Source organism: Bicyclus anynana, chromosome 7 (genome assembly GCF_947172395.1).
Source record: "Bicyclus anynana chromosome 7, ilBicAnyn1.1, whole genome shotgun sequence".
Taxonomy (NCBI): Eukaryota; Metazoa; Arthropoda; class Insecta; order Lepidoptera; family Nymphalidae; genus Bicyclus; species Bicyclus anynana.
The window spans coordinates 18,285,242-18,308,819 of NC_069089.1; the positions used below are offsets into that span (position 1 = coordinate 18,285,242).

Here is a 23,578-nt window from a genome sequence, read left to right on the forward strand (position 1 = left end):
AGGCTTCGGCCGTGGCTAGTTACCACCCTACCGGCAAAGACGTACCGCCAAGCGATTTAGCGTTCCGGTTCGATGCCGTGTAGAAACCGAAGGGGTGTGGATTTTCATCCTCCTCCTAACAAGTTAGCCCGCTTCCATCTTAGACTGCATCATCACTTACCATCAGGTGAGATTGTAGTCAAGGGCTAACTTGTAAATAATAAAAAAAAAAAAAAAGAATAAAATAGAATAATTTTGGATATAGATTGAGGTGTGTCCAAATGTAATTTTTAATCTTTCTTATTTATTTAACTTTTTCTCTTCGCAATAGAACATTGAAAGTTAAAGTTCATTAAGGCTCAGGCTTAGTTTACAAGCACTTTCGAATAGTCAAGTAATGATATTATTAGATAATGGTGATAATAATTGGTCGAAAACTTAAAAATAAAGTTACGGGGGTTCCATATGCGCCTTGGTCTGAGAAGAGCCCACAGTAAAGCCAGCCAGGGTTTCCATTTTACAAATTTATCTAGGTAGAACTAAGTACACAATCGTATAATGCAATTCAATACCACGCTAAATAATCCTTAAAACAATAAGATTTTCAAACTAAAATCATTTCAAAATATATACATCAGTACAGTGATATGTATGGGGCTTATTGATTATATTTTTTACAGCAACGATTCAGCTATCGAAAAGTCAAGTTCCACCAGCGATGACACAAGCCAGCTAGCGCGTCAGATCACGACTCAGCCATAACCGATTAGTAAAAATGACACAAAAAGCACACGAATTCACACGCGTCGTGACACGCGGAAGAGATCGGCGGCAGATACGGCGGCTGGTCACGCGCCGCCACTGCCCAACTATGACTGCATACACGGGTACATAGGTGTTGATGTTCAAACTCCTTGCTCCAGTGTTTAGCATATGTGGCTTCGGAACATGAGGTATTAGAATCGAGTCCTGGACATTTATTACTTTCAAAAAAATTTCGGAATTGGGAAGTTGGTGGTGTTATTGTCTTCGGATAACATGTAAAGGCGTCGATTATACACGTCTTACAGTGGTCGTCGCAAAGGCAAACTTTATTACCCTACCCACCTACAAAAAGGTTTGTCTAAACTCAAAATCATCATCATCATCAGCATATCAGTCGATGGACGTCCACTGCAGGACATAGGCCTTTTGTAGGGACTTCCAAACATCACGATACTGAGCCACCTGCATCAAGCGAATCCCTGTGACTCGCTTGATGTCGTCAGCCCACCTGGGGGGGGGTCGAGCACTTTGGGACCCCTAACTCAAAATCGAATGAAATAATTTTTTGCTGATTAAAATACCAACCTATTGTTCTTAATAAATAAATGAAGTTGAGTTTGAACTTTAACATTGGAATTTGAAATTTTCTATTTAGTATCGTAGCATTTTTGACCTCTGAAAGGTTTATTTTTTCCGACCCAATAAAATAATACGATTTCATAGTCCTGCACGGTACGCGTGGACAGCCAAGCGCTAACCACATGGGGCCGCTTGATTTATTGACGTAAACACTGACTTGCTTGCTCAAAGCGTTCAACTTACTCTTTAACATTCAAAATAAATATTATATGATTAAACTTAATCAGTTACTAACCTTTGGGATTGATAGTAATAAAGACAAAATATCCTCAAGATGCGATGAAGAAGAAATGGAACAAGTTGAGTATGCTTTGTAATTCTGCATGGCCTTTGTAGTGCTCGGCTCACTGGACATCAAGACATATTTCTCTTCGCTAGTGAAGACTGCCACTGAAGCCGGTAGAAAACATAGATCTATTCTAGATTGGGATTATACTAGGTCCACGATTTTCAGAAATGACGGAACAACTGCTCAGAGAGATCGTATAGTTGACGGTCTAGCATTCAAGTGTGCAAGTTTATTGACTTGTAGTACCTTATCTAGTTAACGGGTGATTCGTTTTAATAGTTGAGCTTTTTATTACATCTGTTATTATTATTAAGTATTTTTACATTTACGTCTCAGGTTGATAAAGTGTTCCTTGAATGATCTAGGAAGCGTTGCACTTTTATAAGCGTTATAAGCGATAGTTCATCACTTACCATCAGGCGGAATATCTACTCGGTCTGTCAATTCTACTAATATTATAAAGATTTATGAAAAACTAAATTTCACGCGGACAATGTCGCGGGCGTCCGCTAGTTACTGTAAAAAAAAAATTGATTGAAGATCTTTAAACCAAACGGTACACGGTAAATGGTCAAATAGCCTCTTCATTTTTTAAATAGGTCAAAAAAGCTCGAGGTCAACCAGCACCTGTCAATAATGGCAGCAGTATCCGAAGCATACATACATACATTAACGCCCGTCGGTCGCACAATTATATAAACGCCGTGTCTATTATGTTCCTCGTAAAAACGCCAAAATGTGCGTGCGTAAAATTAAATGGACCAATAATTTAAAAGTGTCTCCATTTTATTATCTGCCGTATCTGTTTTATTGCTGAATTATAATAAAAAGTGGAAATCTATGCGTGCTAAAGGTTAAACGGCGCAGTGTTCGAGAGAGGCAGCTACCTCAGACTGCGGTGGTAGAGGACGGTGATTTGTTGTATCGTCTTTGGCCCATTAGCTACGAAACGACATTTCAATTACAGTTTCCATCAGCTTAATATGTTTTTGTGCTTTTGAGCAAAATTTCTGGTTAAAAAGCTGATAATCTAAGGAAATATACATCCTATAGGTACGTGTTCCCAATATTCTATAGCACCTGTTTACTGTCTAACACTTTTCTCTTATCATAATCATCATCAGCCGATGGACGTCCACTGCAGGACATAGGCCTTTTGTAGGGACTTCCAAACATCACGATACTGAGCCATCTGCATCCAGCGAATCCCTGCGACTCGCTTGATGTCGTCAGTCCACCTGGTGGGGGCCAACACTGCGCTTACTAGTGCGGGGTCGCCATTCCAACACTTTTCTCTCTATAAACAATGTACTGTATATACTAAAGAGTACTGAAAGTTGGCTTTAATTAACGGACCAAGCAAATGGCACATCAGATGGTATGTGGAAAACCATAAACAGAGTAACACTGTAGGACGTGCAAAGAACACGCCCTACAAAGTGTTGAGCAGCGTCAATCAATCTGAGACATAGCTCTGCCTTATTTGCCTGAACATTTTATATAAAGAATAATTGCCATATTATATTTATATTTCAAATATGACTAATATTCCGATTCCCCTCCAATCATTCGGAAAATGACAATAGTCCAACGGGCGGGGATCGAACCCATAACTTTTCGGCTTGAGTCCCGAGTCCAGTCCCTTCACTAATGAGCTATTATTTTATCATTACACCGGCTCTTTACCTTGGAACAGTAATACTGCCTAGCTTGGACTAGCACTCACAAAAGCTCTACTACTAATACTCAAAGAGAATGAACATTCGATTTCTGTAACCTATATATTTTGATCGCACTCCTCAATAAGCACGCAGCCACAGACCGGAATACGGAAAGCATTGCCAGTGACCTCAGCGGGAGATTCTCAAAAAACGTAATGGCGCATAAATCACGGCGCTCGGCAATTAGCGACTGGCGCGATAATTGTTCGCGGCACGAACCGATCACTAAACTATCAAAATATCGCGTTCAACTCACCAGCTACTTTTTGTCTTAACACTTTTGGTTAAATAGTTTGTGTAAACAAGTCCTAAAATATACAAAAGTTGAGGGAATATACATAGCTTAGTATTAGCTACGACATAGAGTTTGCTACGAGGAATTTAATTTCTTGACAGAGTCCTAAGACTTTAGCAAACGCTTTTACGCCACAATTTACGAAATACAGTGTCTCTTTCATATGGAATATCACAAAATTTTAGAGTTTCCTTAAGCTGCCAAACTGATTGGCCGTTTTATTTTGTATACCTACTCTTACTCTTAAATTAATCTTAAAATACACTAAATTTCTTACTAAAACAATAAATACTATGTGAATCTATTTGTTGACACTTATCTCGATTGACAGCCATGAAAGGCTTCATATCATACGATATTATATCCCTCATGTGGTTGTGCCCTTAGTTTCTAAGGATGGACGCTTAATTTCAACACTTATCGATAGGTACTAGATGATTGCTCCAAGCGTCGGTCCAAATTGATATCCGGATGGAGGAATTATCTCAGGCGGAACCAAAGGTTAATTTCCAAACCGTGTCTTGAAGACATGCATTTAATCGTTGGTCTCATTTAATGGTACTGTATGTTTAATTTTTTTATATACGAGTACCTATAGATATTTCTTGCTCACTATAGTAAAGACTAAGAAATGTTTGCAATAAAGCTTTTAGGATTCCTCGCAAAAGGTGCTAATAAAAATTGAAACTCATAAGTTAAAACTTTTTAAAAAAGTTTTTTTTTTAATAATTATTGAAAAATAGAAGACAATGATTTAAACGGGCCCATCTGGGCAGATATTCACAATCAAACCCAGCCAGGTATTTTAATACCACCAAGCACCATCCTATAGTAGGTAGGTACTTTTTATAAGGTTAGCACAATATGGTCACGCAGTTGCAAATAAATTACCCTGATCTTTTTCTCATTTACACATTTACGAGGATACTATATTAGTGTTTTATTATAAAGAGGAAAAGTTTGTGGTGTTGTTGGGGACAATCTCTGGATCGACTGAATCGATTTTGAAAATTCTTTTACCACTAGAAAGCCACGTTATTTGCGAGTGTCATAGGTTACATTTTACCTCTGTATTTTACGGGAACGGGCACTACAGGTGAAACCGCGGGGCGTCCGCTAGTTTCTTATGAGATTGCATTTGACATGGAACTTTACCTTATTGATAGATACGCCGCCGGCGCATTTTATTTTTAGCATAGAGCCTTACACTTATATAAGCCTTACAGGTATAGTATACCTGAGCATGTCGATCGAAAGGAGAACCGGAAGGGAACCAGATCCTTGATGAGTATTAGAAACGAGGAAACAGAACTGTGCAAGTGTTGGTGAATGTCAATGAGCGATGCTAATTGATTCGCCGCCGTATTGTGAGGGATATAAACGTTGGGCCGACGCCGGCTCGAGTCGAAATAATTTATGTTTATATATGCAGAAATGTACAAAATGACCCGTTTACGACGCTCGTAACGTCGGTAGGTGTTAACAGAGAGTTAACGTCTCTAATTATATTGATTTATGCACCACATACTTAGATCTCTTCGCCCGATGCTGGTTTATTGCCGACCGCGGGGTTGCGGGGTGATGTTTGGAAAACTTTCGTGTTTTATTGTGGTCACTTTACGTGTGGTCTTTGTTTGTTACTTTTATGTGGACGATCGTTTCTTCGGACGTTTATATGGATTTAACGATCGGTGTCTTTTGATTCAAAAAATAAAAAATAAAAATTTGTTAACATCAAATTAACCCAAAAGATTTACAGAATTTATTGACAGAACAATGAGATGGCCTACGTATTTAATATAACAGAGTAGAAAGATATCTGACCTGTCTAGAATTTTACTGGCAGCCAGAACATGCCAGCATGTGGTGGCATTAGTAAATATAGCAGCAGTAAGAAGTCTGTACTTTTCCGTACTTTCTTCGTCATAAAAAACACTGCTACTTGTCATGGTTTAAATTAAGGATCAGGCACTGGCATGTACCTAAATATTCTGTAGATTGTAGATAGGTAGGTGTAGGTAGATGTAGATAGTAGATAACAGATTACCAAGTAAGTTTATTCTTCTCAAAATCTGCCTTTTAAATCAATACCTTTGCTACAAAAAACAAACGTGCTTATGCAACAATTTCACTTCTGAAAAAAAGCAAACTCTGCGTGTGTGAAGTCTGCCAATCCGCATTGGGCCAGCGTGGTGGACTATTGGCCTAACCCCTCTCGTTCTGAGAAGAGACTCGAGCCGAATATAGGTTGATAAATGTTTAATGATGAAAATATTGTATAAAAAATGTAAGTAAAAACAATATAGCAAATCATCATCATTAATTGTTAAGTAAATATTTTATTAGAAAACTGTTATTTTATTAAATTATTGGCTGGCTATTCAGGCCAAGGAGTTTCGGTCGCGGCTAATGGCCACTGATCAAAACCGCTTTGCGAAGGTCGACTCATCATTTTGAATTGGTTTTTAATGTAACTGTGTGACATTCAAATGTTCACACACTTAATACTGCAATTTGTGATGACTTATTTATATGATTCTATGATGATTTATGACTATAAATTAATAGAAATACCTAATACCTTGAGAAGTTATATGCGACCACTCTCCCTCAGACCTCTGGTGGAGTCTTTGCAGCTCAAAACCATTTATAAGTAACTATATATTTATTTATTTAAGTTAGTCATCAACATTTAACCATAATATACCGCTAAAGGACTTATAAACTAAAAAACTATAATTATATAATGATTTATTTATTTTGCTATCAACCGCGAAAATTCGGCGAACCCATGCGACAACGTCACCCAGGTCCGACAAAATACTCTCTACGTACGTTTCACCCCGAAACCGGAGCATCCTCAGGAGATGTTGACTCTACAACGTGCAATTGCACCGGTTTCGGGGTGAAACGTACGTAGAGAGTATTTTGTCGGACCTGGGTGACGTTGTCGCATGGGTTCGCCGAATTTTCGCGGTTGATAGCAAAATAAATAAATCATTATATAATCATGATGAACTTCCGCAAAGTAACGCCTGCTTCTATCCAATAAAAAACTATATACCATCTTAAACGAATTCGTTACTAAACAGGTGATAAAATAATCAAACGTTATCTTCTAATCAAATAAGAATAACTCCTATATTATATAAATTCTTAAATTTACAACTATCTCACTTTATAAAACCGTTAACCGTTATCATATTAATAATATAACTTTTTATAATTATAATTAAAGTCTATAAAATCATAGACATCATTAATTATACGACGAAATTCATAATATATCATAACATGTCAAAGAACTGCTTAGCATAATATTAGATTAATACAAAAATATCATGAAATTTATTAGAAATGTATTTTAGAATCAAAACGAAATCATGGCCTGGCTAACTGGTAGGCCTGGCCTCGGGTCTGGCGGCCATAAAGGACTTTCACGCAAAACTGTCAATTAATAAGAACGACCATATATTTTGGAATCTTCGCAAAAGATAAATAAAATTAATTGGTAAACTATTGATAAACGACTGTCATTAAAAAGTGACAGTTACTTATGACAGCAGATCTGATGATAGTTTGTTTATATGGATACTCTTTTAGTTGGTGAACTCCTCAGTTTGATACCTCAGTTGATGGACACGAGGTAGCATAGTAGTAATATAAATGACAAGGGAATATTGACGCGATTTCAGGGAGGCCTACGCCAGATTAACAACCAACTTTAATCAACTTTAATTTAATTATAAATAACGACTTAGGTATTAATTTTATTTAACTTTATATTTTTAATCTTCTCGTCTAGATAGTATAAAGCTTGATCGTAGCTCGATATAAGCCTGCGTTATTGAATGTACCCAAGTCAAGTAGGTATACCAGTTACCTATCTAGTTATTCGGGTTTGGTTGGTAAGAATACGTATACCTATTCATAGAGCAGCATGTGGTGTTAACATAGTACCAATCGGAAATTTAATAAGTACGTTGTTGGTCTAGTGATGATAAGTATATGTGGAATAGGATCATGAGGCCCGGGGCTATTGCTCTGATAGCCGTTTCAGTCAATTGTCTTATAGCAAAAAGCTTCGACCAACACGTTCCACCTTCGATTTAAGCCACCAACATTTCGGTACGATAAAAAGTAAAGGGCATTACTTGGCGGTAGTTGTCAGGGTAGTAAGCCACAGCCGAACTAACACAACTAGAACATAGTTAAAAATATAAATTCTTCAGCAATCAAACCCTGGACTTCTCTGTTGTATCAAGGCATTAGCCTCAGCGTCAAATGTCTAACTAAGTCGCCGTCGGTCGCAGCGGCGCACCGGGCGACCTTCCGCGCGACGGCTCACTGGAATGGCGGCAATGGGCTTGCGAAACGCACCGGCAGACCCGCACCGACTCTCCTACACTATAACTATTACTTATACAACTTTATAATACATCTACATTTTTATTTATAACCAACATAAAATAAGTATAAGTTAACGCAAATCTACTTTTTCGGAAATGCTTAAAAATTTCTGATCGGCTTTCATTTCTACTCGAAAATGTAAATAAATTGGGTTTTTCATTTTCGCTGACTTTGTTACGGGCTCTTTTCGATAAAATCTGCATTATAAACCTGATTGATCAATACAAACAGACATCAAAGTGTTGTTGACATTCAAAGTATCGTCCTAATCGTAATTATATTAGTACTCGTTTTAACCGTAGTTAGTTGATTAAATAAATTTTAATAGTTCGAATAGCTTTTATTGAAAAGTCAAACACTTTTCAGTAAAAGCTCTTAGAACTACATGAACGAAATAATTTGAATACGAACCCGTATACGTCAACGTTACCAAGTTCTAATAAAAAACCTTGGTACAAAGTTAATCTTATCAAAACCGGAGCAACTTTAGAAGATGTTGACTAGACACAATATCTTCTGATATCTTCAGAAGATATTGTGTCTAGACAACTCTGAATCTGAAGAGCACAGATCACACAGGTTTTGTCCAAATCTATACTAAAAAAAGGTAAAGTTTGTGGTATTAGGGGGTAACTTGAAAGCCACGTTATTTGTGAGTATCTTAAGATTTATTTATTTAGAAAGTTGGAAATTGTTGTTTCATCATCATCATCATCATTAACAACTCATATTTGACTCACTGTTGAGCACAAATCTCTTCTCAGAATGTGAGGGGTTAGGCCTTAGTTCACCACGCTGACCCAATGCGGATTGGCAGACTTCACTTACATAGAGAATTAAGAAAATTCTCAGGTAGGTATGCAGGTTTCCTTGCGATTTTTTTCCTTCACCGTTTATTTAATTTCTAAAAATGCACACAACTGAAAAGTTGGTGGTGCATACCCGGACCGGATTCGAATCGACGCAACGCTTTCCAAATCAAAGGCAGAGGTCATATCCACTAGGATATCACGTCTTAATTGTTGTTTACAGATACTTTAACATAAAATTAAGAATATTTGTAAGAATCAAGTGAGTTATACTAACGCATGTTACTTGTGTATATAATGTGAACAGGTTTTGTTTTTTGTAGCTACCTACCTACTTTTATTTTTTAATCATATCTACTCGTAACAATGATAACTAACAACTATTTTATTTCATTGAATTTAGAATAACAACAATCACAACACAACCATTATTATCGTTCTGTTATAAAAAAGAAACCCGATACAATGCCAGTCACGACTTGCTACAACACTCGACTCAGCTCGAGTGTGAGTGAGTGTGTTCATTCGTGTGATCTCCGATCGCCGCTTATTGTAAATCATTCATTCATCATTTCAAATCATCTCTTTCTAAATATTATGATGGATAAAAAATAACTGTCTGTTACACTTTATTTATTTTTTATTTCTACGATCAGTTTTAATGAACATTATTAGCTATACCTGTATAATCGAACTCATACTCGAATTTTGATTTCTTTTTCAATGAGAATTGATTAGGTGTTTTATGTTAAGAAGCAACTACTTTATTTCTGGATTGCTCAACTATGAATTTATATATTATTTAACAACAATGTACCTATTTTAAAATAATCTAAAAAACTTCGACTTTATCTCTTATTTTCAGTTCAGCCGAAAATCCAGATCAAAGTTCAGGTTCCATTGAAAATTTATTTTTCCTATACACTTTTCTACTCCACCGTTAAGGTCTCTATTACTATTTACTGCATTTTCAGTTGACTGTACTTTTGTAATTTAAAAGCCTCAAAAGCTCCACACACCCTTATGTCGACTTACGGCATGATGGGTCATGGGTTCGATCCCTGCCCGGACTTTCGTTGTATCCACTTCTTAGATAGTACTTCTGACTAAACGATGGGGAACGACAATACCTATTATTCATATTTTAAAAAATAATGGAGATAATAGAAAAAACATTTATGTCAAAACATTTAATATTTTTAGAAGTAAGTAGAACAGAAACAAGGTTCACAAATTTCTAGTCCCACAAGCAGCAGACCAGTATAGAGATTACTGAATGAGGAGCGAGACGCACGACACGCGAGCGACAGAGACACAGAGATCACTGCTGCATTCGATTTCTTTCGGAGATCGATTCACAATAAATCTCGAGATTTGTTTTTTTCGTGTCCGGTGAAGTACCCTCTCGTCGCGTGGAGCGACAGCTCGTTGCTACTGGGTTTTGGTTCGATTTTTGTTGATGTTATTTTATTTATCGGAGCCCCGGTTCGATTTATCGTCACTTGGATTTTATGGCTCTGAATGAATTGTATAAATATCAATGGATTGTTGTGGCGCGTTTTATTTTCCGTTCCATTGTTATGTTTCTTGATATTGTTCTTAACTGGGTGTCGATAGTCGATATGTCAGCGCGCTAGCGGTTTTTTTCTAGAAATATGTAGCAGTAATGGGTGGTATATGCCGGCAATTATATTTAATGCCGCGCCCGCGTGCCGCGCGTTCCTACTCTATTAAATACCTATGGACTAACGAGATATACTTGGGTACTTATAATTTTCACACGCGTTGTTTATTGCGTCGTTAATAAAACGTGATCCAAAATATGCATTTTTATAGCATTTTTTTTCATAACTGTATTAGATTTTTTACGCGTGGTAGGCTCGCGCTAATTGTTAGTAGAGACGATATCTCTACTTACAAATTATCGCGTTCAAAACACTTTGGCCTAGAAGTGCCATAAAAACATGTTATAAAAATTATGAATAACATAAATTTTGGAAATTTCAGACCCATCACTGGATAATCTATTTTAGTCTCTCAATTTCTATTGGAATCTTTAGCTATTCGATACCTCGTAGAAAACTTATCAACTTATTACGTGTATAGTTCTACAAACATTCATAATAATCTAAGCAAAACTGTAATGTTGTTTGATAGCATGGCGTGTGGTAGCACTTTCCCGCTAGAGCTTCGACACAAGCACCTCTACTAATGTCTATTAACTTTGGATAATATTTACAAAAAATGCTTAATATAAAAAAAAAATTAATAACTAGTGTGTAGTTGTCGACAGCTAAACTCGGCGCGTTACATAATTACGTTCTTATTCACTTCTCATATCTATCCATCATCGAAAGCTTTTAAAAGTATAATTATAATCAAATACAATATTAAAATTAACTGACGCCTATACAGGAAAATTAATAAACCAGTTCAACAATTAGAATGTGCTTCAGGGTTGCCAACTGTGTCAATTTAAAATAGATTTTAATATTTGACCATTTAATAATTTTACTTGCAGAACATGCAAAGTCGAAATCGAGATATACCTATCTGTTTGTAATGATTCTATCAAAGGTTTGGCAGATTCAAGTAGATTCGATAAAACACAGCAGGTATTCATCATCTAAAATTAAATATTCACATCATTATTACGATTTCCGTAGGTATATTGATAGAGGAGGATAGTCTATGAATATTCTCTAGTACCTACTGTAAGTAGGTATCAATAATCAACCCATATTCGGCTCACTGCTGAACTCGAGTCTCCTCTCAGAATGAGAGTGGTTAGGCAATTAGTCCACCACGCTGTCCCAATGCGGATTGGCAGACTTTACACACGCAGAGAATTAAAAAAATTCTCCGGTGTGTAGGTTTCCTCGCGATGTTTTTTCTTCACCGTTTGAGACGAGTGATATATAATTTTTTTAAATGCACACAACTGAAAAGTTGGTGGTGCATGCGCTGGACCGGACTCGAACCCACGCCCTCCGGAATCGGAGGCAGAGGTCATATCCACTGGGCTATCACGGCTTTCACGGCTAAGTAGGTATATAGGTACCTAATCGTTTTTAATTAACTAAAAATGTTATTATTTTGAATCAATTTATTATCAACATAACTACATACCTATCAACCAACGGCCACTACAGGGATCTCTTTTCTTGAGCTTAACTCACCATGCTGCTACAATGACATAACGTGCTCTCGACGTTGATTATTGAGTTCCTAAACTAAAATATTAATCTATGCGTCATTAAGATAAAGATGTTAATTTAAGTTTTTATTCTTTGTAGAAAAGGAAGAAAGATGCCAACCCTAGATGTAGGTAACGAGTGGATAGCTAACGGCTTCATATACGTATTATGGTAAATGAAGTTATTGGTATAATTTTATTGCTTACCACTGTACGTCGTGACTGGCTTGCTCGCATGATCTACTCACGTCTGGCCGTGCCATGTGATTGAGGTTATATCGCCTCAGTATCATGTAAAGTCTATGTATTGTTAAACTGGGGCTGAGTTTAGAGGTTAAGGTGGTTTTATACCGGTGTAACTTATAATGTAAACATATATTAAAGAGTCAAAAGCGCAAAATATGAACTTGACTTTTTTATACAGAAATGATGAAAATAGACCACTTCTATATGGATTTGATATCGTACAGTTTTATTTTACATTTAACATGTATTTTACTATCTCCATTTTACGTCATCGTCATTAAAATTAACCGCAAAATAATTTGATCCAATTTTTTATCATCTTATGACGTATTTATAATGAGTGGGAGTTAAAAAATGTTAAATTATTCCTCCGCGGAGGTGATAAAAAATCAATGGAAGATAAAATGTTTATTTATTCGGCGCAAATTACACGGCGTCATTATATTATGACGAGGTGCTATAATTATACACATACTACCAACAAGCCTCCGGAAATAGGTTTTTGAATGATAGCTGTCTATTTGATTGCTATATCATCTGGTAGTGATGACGATACTGACTATAGAAGCGCTGCGTTATGCTTACCCCCCTAGAAGCACTTACGAATCATTTACACAAGTTGCGCGGGTGGGTCAATTTTGACCATTTTATTTTGTTGTGAAGGTACAATAATCATGTGAAGTGGTAGAATATAAAATAATTAAAGACACACAATTTTGATTTTAAATTTTAAAACGGCGACTCTTACCTAAAGCATTCCTTGGATTCACAGTGTCAATCGCTCGGCAGTCAGAAAAACTACAAGAATATACCAGGTCTTGTGACTTGTGACTATTCTATTGTGTGTTTCATAATCACAATAAATTCAAATAATCTAACCATTCAAAATCCATCCAACTAGTGTAGCTTATTTAGAAATCAGTGAAAATAGAAAACACGGATTGCTCACACTCGGAAACAACTGCCCCAGCTGCTGCTTCAGAAAGACTATAATGGCGATAAAAAATTCGATAATATATTAATTTATTCGGCACAAATTACACGTTGTCATTATGTTATGATGCGCACCGCGATATGATATTTATTCATTACGGAGCCGCCTCCGGAATTATATTAAGGCCGGACCACACTCGTACTCTGATTTATTTCATTAACATCATAGACCTCTCGCGCTGAAGCTGATGTCCGATAGATCTTTTTCATTTATTACAACTTGTTTTAATTTCATAATTTAAAATACTTATTTGTAGCTCTATTTCATGCAATAGGTAATTAAATAAAAAACAATTTAACCGACTTCAAAAACATAAAACGTACCAACTAAACTAAAATCATACTAGATTTAGATCTAGGCAAGAAAAAATCCCCCAAGGTATGTTGATCTATGTAGTCGTGTTAAAACCCCCAATGACAGTCACAACCTATATCTAGGTGAAAAGTCATCATCAATATAAATTAACCAAGCCCAATACGAGCCCACAAGATACGAGTAGTTACTGTACACCATAAGATGAAGAATAGAATAGATAGATAGAAGGTTCATTGCCTGTTGGGGCTCTTACGATTTTTGAAAGTTTCCCTCGATTTCTCCAGAATCCCATCATCAGATCCTGACATGATGAAAATGGCACCACCTCAGGAGTGTACCCTTTCAAACAAAATTATTCAAATCGGTCCAGGCATCTTCGAGTAATCAGGTAAAATACGTACAAAATAAGGGTTCCGTTTTTGTACTACGTACCTACGTTCGGAACCCTAAAAAACATACACTCGGAAAAAAACATCGATTCGAATTAAGAATCTCCTCCTTTTTTTGAAGTCGGTTACAAAATACTTCCTGCTCTTGGTTTTTTTCCGTCCGATAGTTCGTCAAAATTAACGAACAAAGATTTTGGAAATCTGTAGCATCGCAACGACACTCTCGCACTTAACCCAACTACAATAACTAAACATGAATTGAATGGCACAGTGGTTAATATCGTACTGTATGCTTTAATTCTGGGCATTTGGCGATTTCTTATTTAAAAGACATGTTTTGACGAGAAATGCAACAGTGAAAAGTATTTTTGAAAATTATCTAAATTTTTGTTTTTGTTCTTATTATTTTAGTGACGTGATAGCCCAACGGATATTACCTTTGCCTTCGATTCGGAGGGCGTAGGTTCAAATCCGGTTCGGGGCATGCATCTCCAACTTTTCACTACTGTCTCTACGAGTGTGAAGTCTGCCAATCTGCCCAGCGTGGTGGACTAAGGCCTAACCACTCTCTTCTTCGTTCTCGTAGAGGAGACTCGTGCTCATCAGTGAACCGAATATGGGTTGTCAATGATGATGATGATGATCTAAATTTTGGTATATTTGCCTGAGATTATCAATTATTAACTATCAATTACATTAAACAACATAAACAAAACAATCAGTAAGGTAATTATCAATAGACAAGTTGTCCTATTACTTCAATAATATTAGAATAAAAACTGTAAAGAACAAAAAAATACTTCCTGCTACATTAAATTATTCAAGATTAATTGGTGGCGTGCTAGGCTTCCACAAACAACCTGTCGAACCCAAGTAAGATTAACATGTAGATGCAATGAGCTTGAAGAATGTCGCGAAGAAGAGTAATCCACGCAAAAAACATAAATGGCAATCCTCGATGCTGTTTAAGGTCAAGATTGCAGCATTTAGCGACGGGTTGTAAAACATGAAGCATTCTGTATCGTCTTCAATTAAAGGTCACGAGTAATTGCAAATTAAAATAATCGCTCCTATATTATAAATGACCATTACGCACGTAATCGAAGCGTATCGCGGGTATCGACCATCAATCATCTATATATGATTCCTTTCCTTCTTGCGTTTCATTTATATTGATTTCGATAGCCTTAAGGGTTGGACAGTTAATACTTCAATTAAAAGTCAAGATGAGTCGACGCCTCTTTTTGACACAACGCCATCATTTTTAAATTTCTGTTTCATCATCTTGGGCACAGTATTTAAGTATATTTTTACTCTGTCTGTGGGTCTTGGTTCATTTTGATTAAATCCTACCATAGAACACATATTAAAATACACACAGTAAAACGTTTGATAAATGATTGACACCATATGTATGATCTTAATAAAAAACTATTACGAAGATTCATCACAAATTAAGAGTTTTATTTATCTACCTGTCTATTTTCCTTTTGATTTTTTAGGAATAGGTACCATGTAAACCAGATCTCTATTTAATAAGTACATTTCTAAAGAAATATAGTTAATTATCTTTCTTTTGCAATTAAACGACGAATCTTTACGTACGTAACGTTAAACGAAAAGTGTCTGTTACGAATATGTTTGTGTGTGTGTGTGTCCGATGATCGCAAAACTAAGGCTTAAAGTGGAGATTAATTTACCTTATCTTACTTGCTAAGCTTTTTAAACAATAATCCTGGTAGAGTAGAGTTATGTTTCCTAAATTCAGGTTCGGTTTAGGAAGTTATAAACAGGTACTTTTACATAACTATTTTTAAACAGCCTTGAAATGATATCTATTAAGGTTGGACTTCGCAATAGTCTTATAAAGCTGAACTATGATAATCTTGATCGATCACGCAATCATTTCCAATTGACAGTACAATATTTTTTGCAGCAAATATTTAAATAGCAACATTAGGTATATGACCAATTTACCATTAGTTTTATTTCAAATTAATTTATTTAAAGTTAAAATATACGTTATGGAAATATACATTATCATCATCATTTATATTGTCATTCTCTCTGTCAAGGTTTGGTGACTCCACCAATGTTTCCAGAATATTTCAAGTTGCGCATCTTTAACACAGAATTAAAAAGGTATCTTCTTGAATCTTCTTCCTAAGCTGTACTTACCATCAGGTAAGATAATAATGGAGTATTATTATTATGTAACTATTCTGTGGTTAAGCCCGATTCTATCTTTTTTTGCGCGACGATATCTCATTACAAATAGTACCACATACATAAATGACAGAGCCTCGTGCAGTATTTCCGATTACTAAACAAAAGGCATTACTCACTCCACATACCGGCCATATCATTGTATTGTCTGGTCACCAGTGTTTTTAATAACTGTTATTAAATCATAACATAAATTGACTTCAACAGATATTAGAAAATATTTTACTGATTAATTCTAAAGGACCCTTAAAATACCATCACACTTGACCAAGACAATATCATGAGGATGTTTTTTCTATAATTTCATACATCGAATCACACATGTTCTTCGAAAATCGATAAAATCTCCCTGCACATAGTCCGACGATCGACAGCCGATAAAAATCAAGGAAGCATGTCGCAAGCGAGCGTCGCGCGCTACCTATATGGATAATGTGCTCATACGAGCACGTTCAGTTAAGTCATATCCCAAATACCAATAAAGCACCAACGTGAATGAAATGTCCGGCCGCCCGTCCGCACCTACCATTCAACGTCTGCCACATTCTTTTTATTCTCAAACTTATATCAAACCTTAACACGACGCATTACGATTTCATTTTGTGCGACAGATACTGATAGTTGCAGAACATGTTCTTGATAGATTTGGTATAAGAGTTGTTGGGTTTATTTAAGCTGGTAGTTCTTGCTTCACTTCGATTGTCGGTTTGAAAAATCAGGTCTACCAATGTGACAGAGGAACCAATTTAAAGTATTTTACGAATTACAAAATTATTTGGTTTATTTCAATAAAAATAATAATTAATAATGCATGCAATAATGCATATTTTCTGAGGAGACAAATTTCATTAATTTATTGTAGGTACTCGTGTAAGTGTACCTAAGATATGAATATTTACACCAAAATCAGATTTTTTCTTTGATTGTATTTTTTTTAAGGTTCTATGGAACTGTAAACACAACTTGCACTGGCAGTTTAGTGAGAGCATAGAAACTCTGCCACAGGAAAGCCCGCAGAAGTGATCTGATAGGGAAAACGACTCCCTAAGGGCATCTTCTGTGAAGCTCGTGATTACGGCTTAGAGGGCTATTCCAGTGAGGTTTGAGGGTTTGTATCGTCTAACGCCTCCATGATCGCCAACATCGCATGTCTAACGTTTAGTGGCACGATAAATCGCATAGTGGCGTTTCTATGTTGGAAAGCAGAAGCCAACTTCGACCTAGCCACGGCCACAACCACGGCGGTTTCCAGACAATACTTAGGTTAATTTAGAAAATGATAATTTTAACTTGACTTAGCTGGGAATTGAATCCATCTCGCAATCGCAAACTGAGGCATTGTCAACCGCGCCAGAGGAGTCGTTATGTAGCACTTAAATTAACATGGTTAAAAGAATTTAATAATATCGCACATGCTCTCAGACTATTCCAGAACATAATATCATGAACTCGATAGCAGCGCAAACAAAACATAACTAGCATTAAAAACAACAGTGGTTCTAGTAGCGCGCTACCAGGCGGCCAGCGGCGCGCGGCGGTAGACCGGTATCACTCGACGCTATTTACTGCTGAGTGCTGCCATACTCGGCCTATTATGATTGCTTCCCGTGTTACTGCTTCAACGTTATTCTTAATAGATAACTTTTATAGACGGCATTCGTTTTTTAAATGAACCAATTTAAAAACTAGTCTCTGCCATCATCTTCGCTCACGTGGTGCGGCTTTTTAAAGCTAGACTGGCGTTTATTTGTTACGAAAGATTGTATGACAGAAAAACACAATAGAAAGAGTATTTTAGAATTTAAACTATCGTGAGTGTTATTCATATTAATTGATTATGAAACACGGCTAAAACTCACGTGATATTACGTCGGAGTATGCCCGACTAGTTTCGAACCCATACGGGGCCCTTAGTCATGAGCTGGTTCTTGCATCGCGGCACGATCAGTTTGGATCGTGAGAGTGATCACGTGAGTTTTAGCCGTGTTTCATAATCATAGAAAGAGTACTTACGTAAACACATAGAGTAATAGTTGGATAGGTAATAATTCCTACAGTTCAAAAAAGCTCTTGTTTAGTATACAGTAAGTACTAACATGCAGGTATTAATTGAATTATTTTTTGTCTATTTTACAGAAAAACCAAAGCCACCGACATAGCTCAAAGAGTCACCTAAAGTGGCAATGGGAGATACATATAGTTAATAGAGTCGCTGGACGCTGGGGACCTAAGATACTGGAAAGGCGATCACTTACGGAAAGCGTAGTTTTGGTTGGTGGACTGATAACATCATACATGGGGGTGTAACACCACCAACATAGCACGGAGGTGTAACACCTTTTCATAGGATTCGAACCCAGGACTTCGAGATACGAAGCCACATAGGCCATTATATCCACTGGCCAACGAGGCAGTTTAACATACAATATATCGAATGTGAACCGTGATAGCCCAGTGGATATGACCTCTGCGTCCGATTCCGGAGGGTATGGGTCCGAATCCGGTCCGGGGCATACACTTCCAACTTTTCAGTTGTGTGCATTTAAGGAAATTAAATATCAAGTGTCTCAAACGTTGAAGGAAAACATCGTGAGGAACATTCTGATTACCAGAGAATTTTCTTAATTCTCTGCGTGTGTGAAGTCTGCCAACCCCTCTCATTCTGAGAGGAGACTCGAGCTCAGCAGTGAGCCGAATATTGGTTGATAACGACGACACAATATATCAATTTAAATATACACATATTACATTGATTGATATACTTAAAGTCGTTCAATGTGGAGTGGTCCACGAAGACTTATGCGCTGCAACGTCATAAAGCAGTGAAAGCGGGAGCTACATTTTTGGAATTCCTCGGTCGCGTATCTATCGGGTCAGTTTGGGTTTGAGTTCGACTCTCTCGTCGTAAAGTGGGCACTTAATTACTCGCCTGCCGGCTAACTGTACGTAATTAGTGAAGAGGCTAAGATAATAAAACATTCCAATCTTAGATTACTTGGAGGTGGAGACGGCGCGTCGGGGTTTGGGCTATCGCTCAAAATACATTAATTGTTAATAGAAGTTTGTCAGTAGTCAATCCTAATACAGTACCAAGTATCGCATTATCGCATATTTGACGGCCGCGTGGCGCAGTAGGTAGTGACCCTGCTTTCTGCATCCACGGTCGTGGGTTCGATTCCCACAACTGGAAAATATTTGTGTGATGAGCATGGGTGTTTTCCAGTGTCTGTGTGTATTTATATATTATATAAGTATTTATATGTAGTATATAAATGTATATGAATATTATAATATCAACTATCTTAGTACCCATAACACAAGCTACTCTGTATGCTTACTTTGGGGCTAGATAGTGATGTGTATTGTTTAAGTATATTTATTATAAAAAAAAAAAAAAAAAGTATCACAAAATCATCAGATCTAACTTAACGACTAACAATATGTGATAAAAGAAACTATATTTCATAGCTCAGCCCAAAACTCAAACCCAAGATCTCATTATCTAATGCCGCATAATCTACCCACTGAGTTAATGATGCGCGACATAATAAAATATTAGTATTTAGTAGAATTACTTAACTATTAAGTATAATTGGAATAGAATATTCGCGATAAAGGTCTGCGGACTTCATGGACAGGATTCTGGACTTTAAGCTCTGCCAAATATAGGAGTAGAGTTAGATATCTTGATTTTTCGTGACGCATATAACAACAAACTCCAACGAACAAAATCTCCACTTATTTTAGTACCTACTCTGTATGTCCGTCTATACTTATTTAAATCTCATTGATTCCAATATTGAATCCCGTTTACCTATCCCTGTCCCTCTCCCCCTCCAGGTCAGTGCGGGGTCGACGCACACTTATTACACGTAACAAGAGAAACGCATTTGAGCCGCGACCGGTAGCGGCGTGTAGAGATAGCGGGTTCGGTTCCCGCGCGCCTTATCTAGCGGCCTACACTGATACACGAGATAAGCAGGTGCGGATGTGGGCGGGGAACTGAAAACACTTTCAACTGACCACCGCTCTAGTGCAGCGGTATATACTCGTAGAGACCCGGGTTCGTTTGTATACCTACGAGTACTTCTGATAGCCCACCTGATGGTACGTTGCTAACCATCACCTGTAAAATTGCACCTATGAAGTGTTCCTACTGTAAGAGCCTGTAGGTCATACGACCATATTATCTTGTGGAAAGAAATTGACAAGTTTCGCGCAATCTGAAATACCGCTATCTTTTTCATTCGATCGTCCTCAAGGACGAAAGAAATGGGATTGGGATAGCTCTACCATTGGTCGACATTTGGCCTATTTCTCATCACAAGATAATTATGGCCTACTGGACTCGACACCGAGTGGTTGAGGATTCAATCTCCGCCCGTTGTACTATTGTCATACCCACCACGAACACAGTCTTTCCAATTAATTGGAACCTGAAAATATAAATTACTGAGAAGGACCAAGGATCGAAGAGGACAAGCTCTGACTCAAAGAGCTGTGAACTGCTAGTCTCAGGCAGCTGAGGATAGTACAAAAAGTTTACGTCAGGAATGACCATAGGCTGGTTAATGGATGTACTAGGTAATGATGCAATCTAAGATAGAAGCGAGCTAATTTGTTAGGAGTAAGATGTAAGTCAACACCCCTTTCGGTTTCTACATGACAGGTAACGGAACGCTAAATCGTCTTTGTCAGTATGGTGGTAACTAGCCACGGCTGGAGCCTCCCACCAGCCAGACCTGGACCAATTAAGAAAACCTCTATCGGCCCAGCAAGGGATCGAACCCAGGACCTCCGTTTTGTAAATCCACCACGCAGCACGCAGTTACGGTATTATTAATTTATAATATAATGTTTGTGTTCTTTATCAATTACTTTTTCATCACATTGAAATTGGTACGAATGTAAGCTAAGCTTATACCAATTCGGAATTCAAAAGTTATATAATATCAATATTACTACATTAAAGTCCTTGTGGAGTTTTAATTAGAGGCTCAATAGCTCAATATTAAATCTAATTAAAATAAGGCCGTAATCATCAACGATAGGTGGTGGTTCGATCCCCGCCCCGTTGGTCTTTTGTCATACCCACTCCTAATACAGTTTTTCCTGATTACTAGGAGGCGAATGCGAATATTAGTTATATTTAAAAATATTAGTCAAATATTCTTTGTAAAAAAATTATAATTAAACTTTGCTAACTATCAGACTTCCATCATATAGAAGCTTTTGGTCTCCTACCGTAAATATGCGTCTAATCATCAAATAAACGTCAACTACTTACCTTATTGAAGACAGAACGACCTACTATTCCTGATAATTTATTTATAAGCAACAAAAAGTGGAATCATTTACATTTCTCCAGCTAGGAAAAGCTTAGTGAATTTTAACTAGCTGTAATTTACGTGATTCATCATTAAAAACAGTCGCGGAGTAGCCAAATAAGAAAAAAATAATCACTCCGCTACAGCCAATGACCAATATTGGAAACCAATAGCGCCATTACACATCTCTACTTCCCTATAAGAGCTCTCCGTCACATAAAATCATTCCAACTAGTCTAGTTGGAAAAAAAAATCACTTATCTATGATCATAGTCAACTCCTAGATAAGCCTCGGGTACCAGGACCGCATGGGTGTGCAGGATGTCGATGTGCTGCGCGTTGTCAAGTGATGGAAAAACGTAGTCGCGAGTACTAACTGCGCGATCTTAATGAGAGTGGACAAACTGGATGGCCAAGAAACGCGATATTGAATAACATGGATACGACTTTTATTTCTTGATTAACTTGATAACTTGTTCCTCTTATTATTATAAGACAATTTGCCTAATTATTACGAAATTGAAATTTTAGACTTAATTGTAGTCCTATTGTTGAATTTCTGCTGAGATGTTTAGGTACTTACATCTAAAACTTATTTTAATTTCATGCTTTTTTCTTCTTTGTTGACGGTATCTGCTATTGTTCAATAAGTGAAGTTCTATTGGTAAGTATTGCCCTATTAAATAAATTGGCAACAACAAAATCGTGCGGCGTATCCACACTCGGCAGCAAGCATCATAACGCGCCGTATATGGCGCTAGTACTCGTATCGCTGGCCGACCGGTCGCTACCGGACACCGCCGCGCAGCGCTGATAGCCTGGTAGCCGCACAACTATTCACTACTGTTTGTTTTTACATTTTATCTGCAAATAGAGCCTACTTTACCTCCACTTACAACCATTTACTTTCATTAGGCACACAATACACGCTAACTGTATATATACCAACAAATTACGGGTATCGGTTAGATAAAGTTGTCCAGAAGCACAAGTGCACTTTATGTCCAAAATGTTACGCCGGTGTCAGTCGAGTACGTTCTGCCAAATATCTGTGGATCTCACAAAAACGACGTATACTAAATAAAAAAAAAATAGGTAAAAGACAATTTTCTTATGATAAGTTACCCAGGTTTGCAATATGATCAATATGACCCTTGGCAATTCAGGGTTTTGTTAGTGCCAAAGGTCGACAAATCTAAATTATAGTGAAGTAGGTACTAGCTTGTTAATGTTGCTGTTGTAGACAAAGAATTAAAAAAAATTACGTAACAAACAATTTGAAAAAATTTTTTCAAATTGGAATCCAATAAAATTAAGTCAAGCAAACATTTGAAATCTTAAAGTAATCACCGTACGATTATTGTACTTAAAAAAGAATTTAGTAATGATTTGTGAAACTTAAGTGTCTGCATACTTTAGTGTCAAATATTGAGATATTTCTGTGATCAGTATGCGGTCAAGTACCACTCAACATAAACTGCGTCTAAGCTTTCCTCAAATAGATACAAAATTTAACTGTTCTTTACCAATTCTTATTTTTACCAAGTAAACTTTAATGATGTTTGTTTCTGGTCATTTAATTCGATAGCTATGAAATTTCCATGGTTTTACATATCTTCTTTGAATTACCAAGATAATATAATACGACTATTGGACTATATTAAACTAACGTAAGTAGATAAAATTGGTGCAAAAGAAAAAAATACCAGACTGATCACATGTTGAGTTTGACATTAGTCGCACAAATTCCGACAAACACACATATGTGGTTTGTTAATTTCAGCTGACTATGTACTGTTAGTTTATTTATGGCATTTTCCTATAGAGGTTCCCTTTTGTTCTTGTAAAATATAACCTTAACGATTGAAGAAGATGGGTTTGTAAGTACCCAGATATACTCGAACATACAAGTTGTGGGACTGGGGATAATAATTGGACTATATGAACAAACTGAGCATATTTTATTCTACACACTTGT

The 23,578-nt window shown here is 36.9% G+C and overlaps 1 protein-coding gene across 1 annotated transcript in view; it reads right to left on the reverse strand.

The window, feature by feature from the left end:
• Nucleotides 1–10,691: 10,691 nt before the first annotated feature.
• The window catches only part of LOC112049427 (40S ribosomal protein S4), a 296,681-nt gene continuing 283,794 nt past the window's right edge, over nucleotides 10,692–23,578 (reverse strand). The window contains exon 6 of the mRNA XM_052882587.1: nucleotides 10,692–10,703. The gene's annotated coding sequence lies outside the window, so the exon portion shown is untranslated. The remainder of the gene's footprint in view (nucleotides 10,704–23,578) is intronic.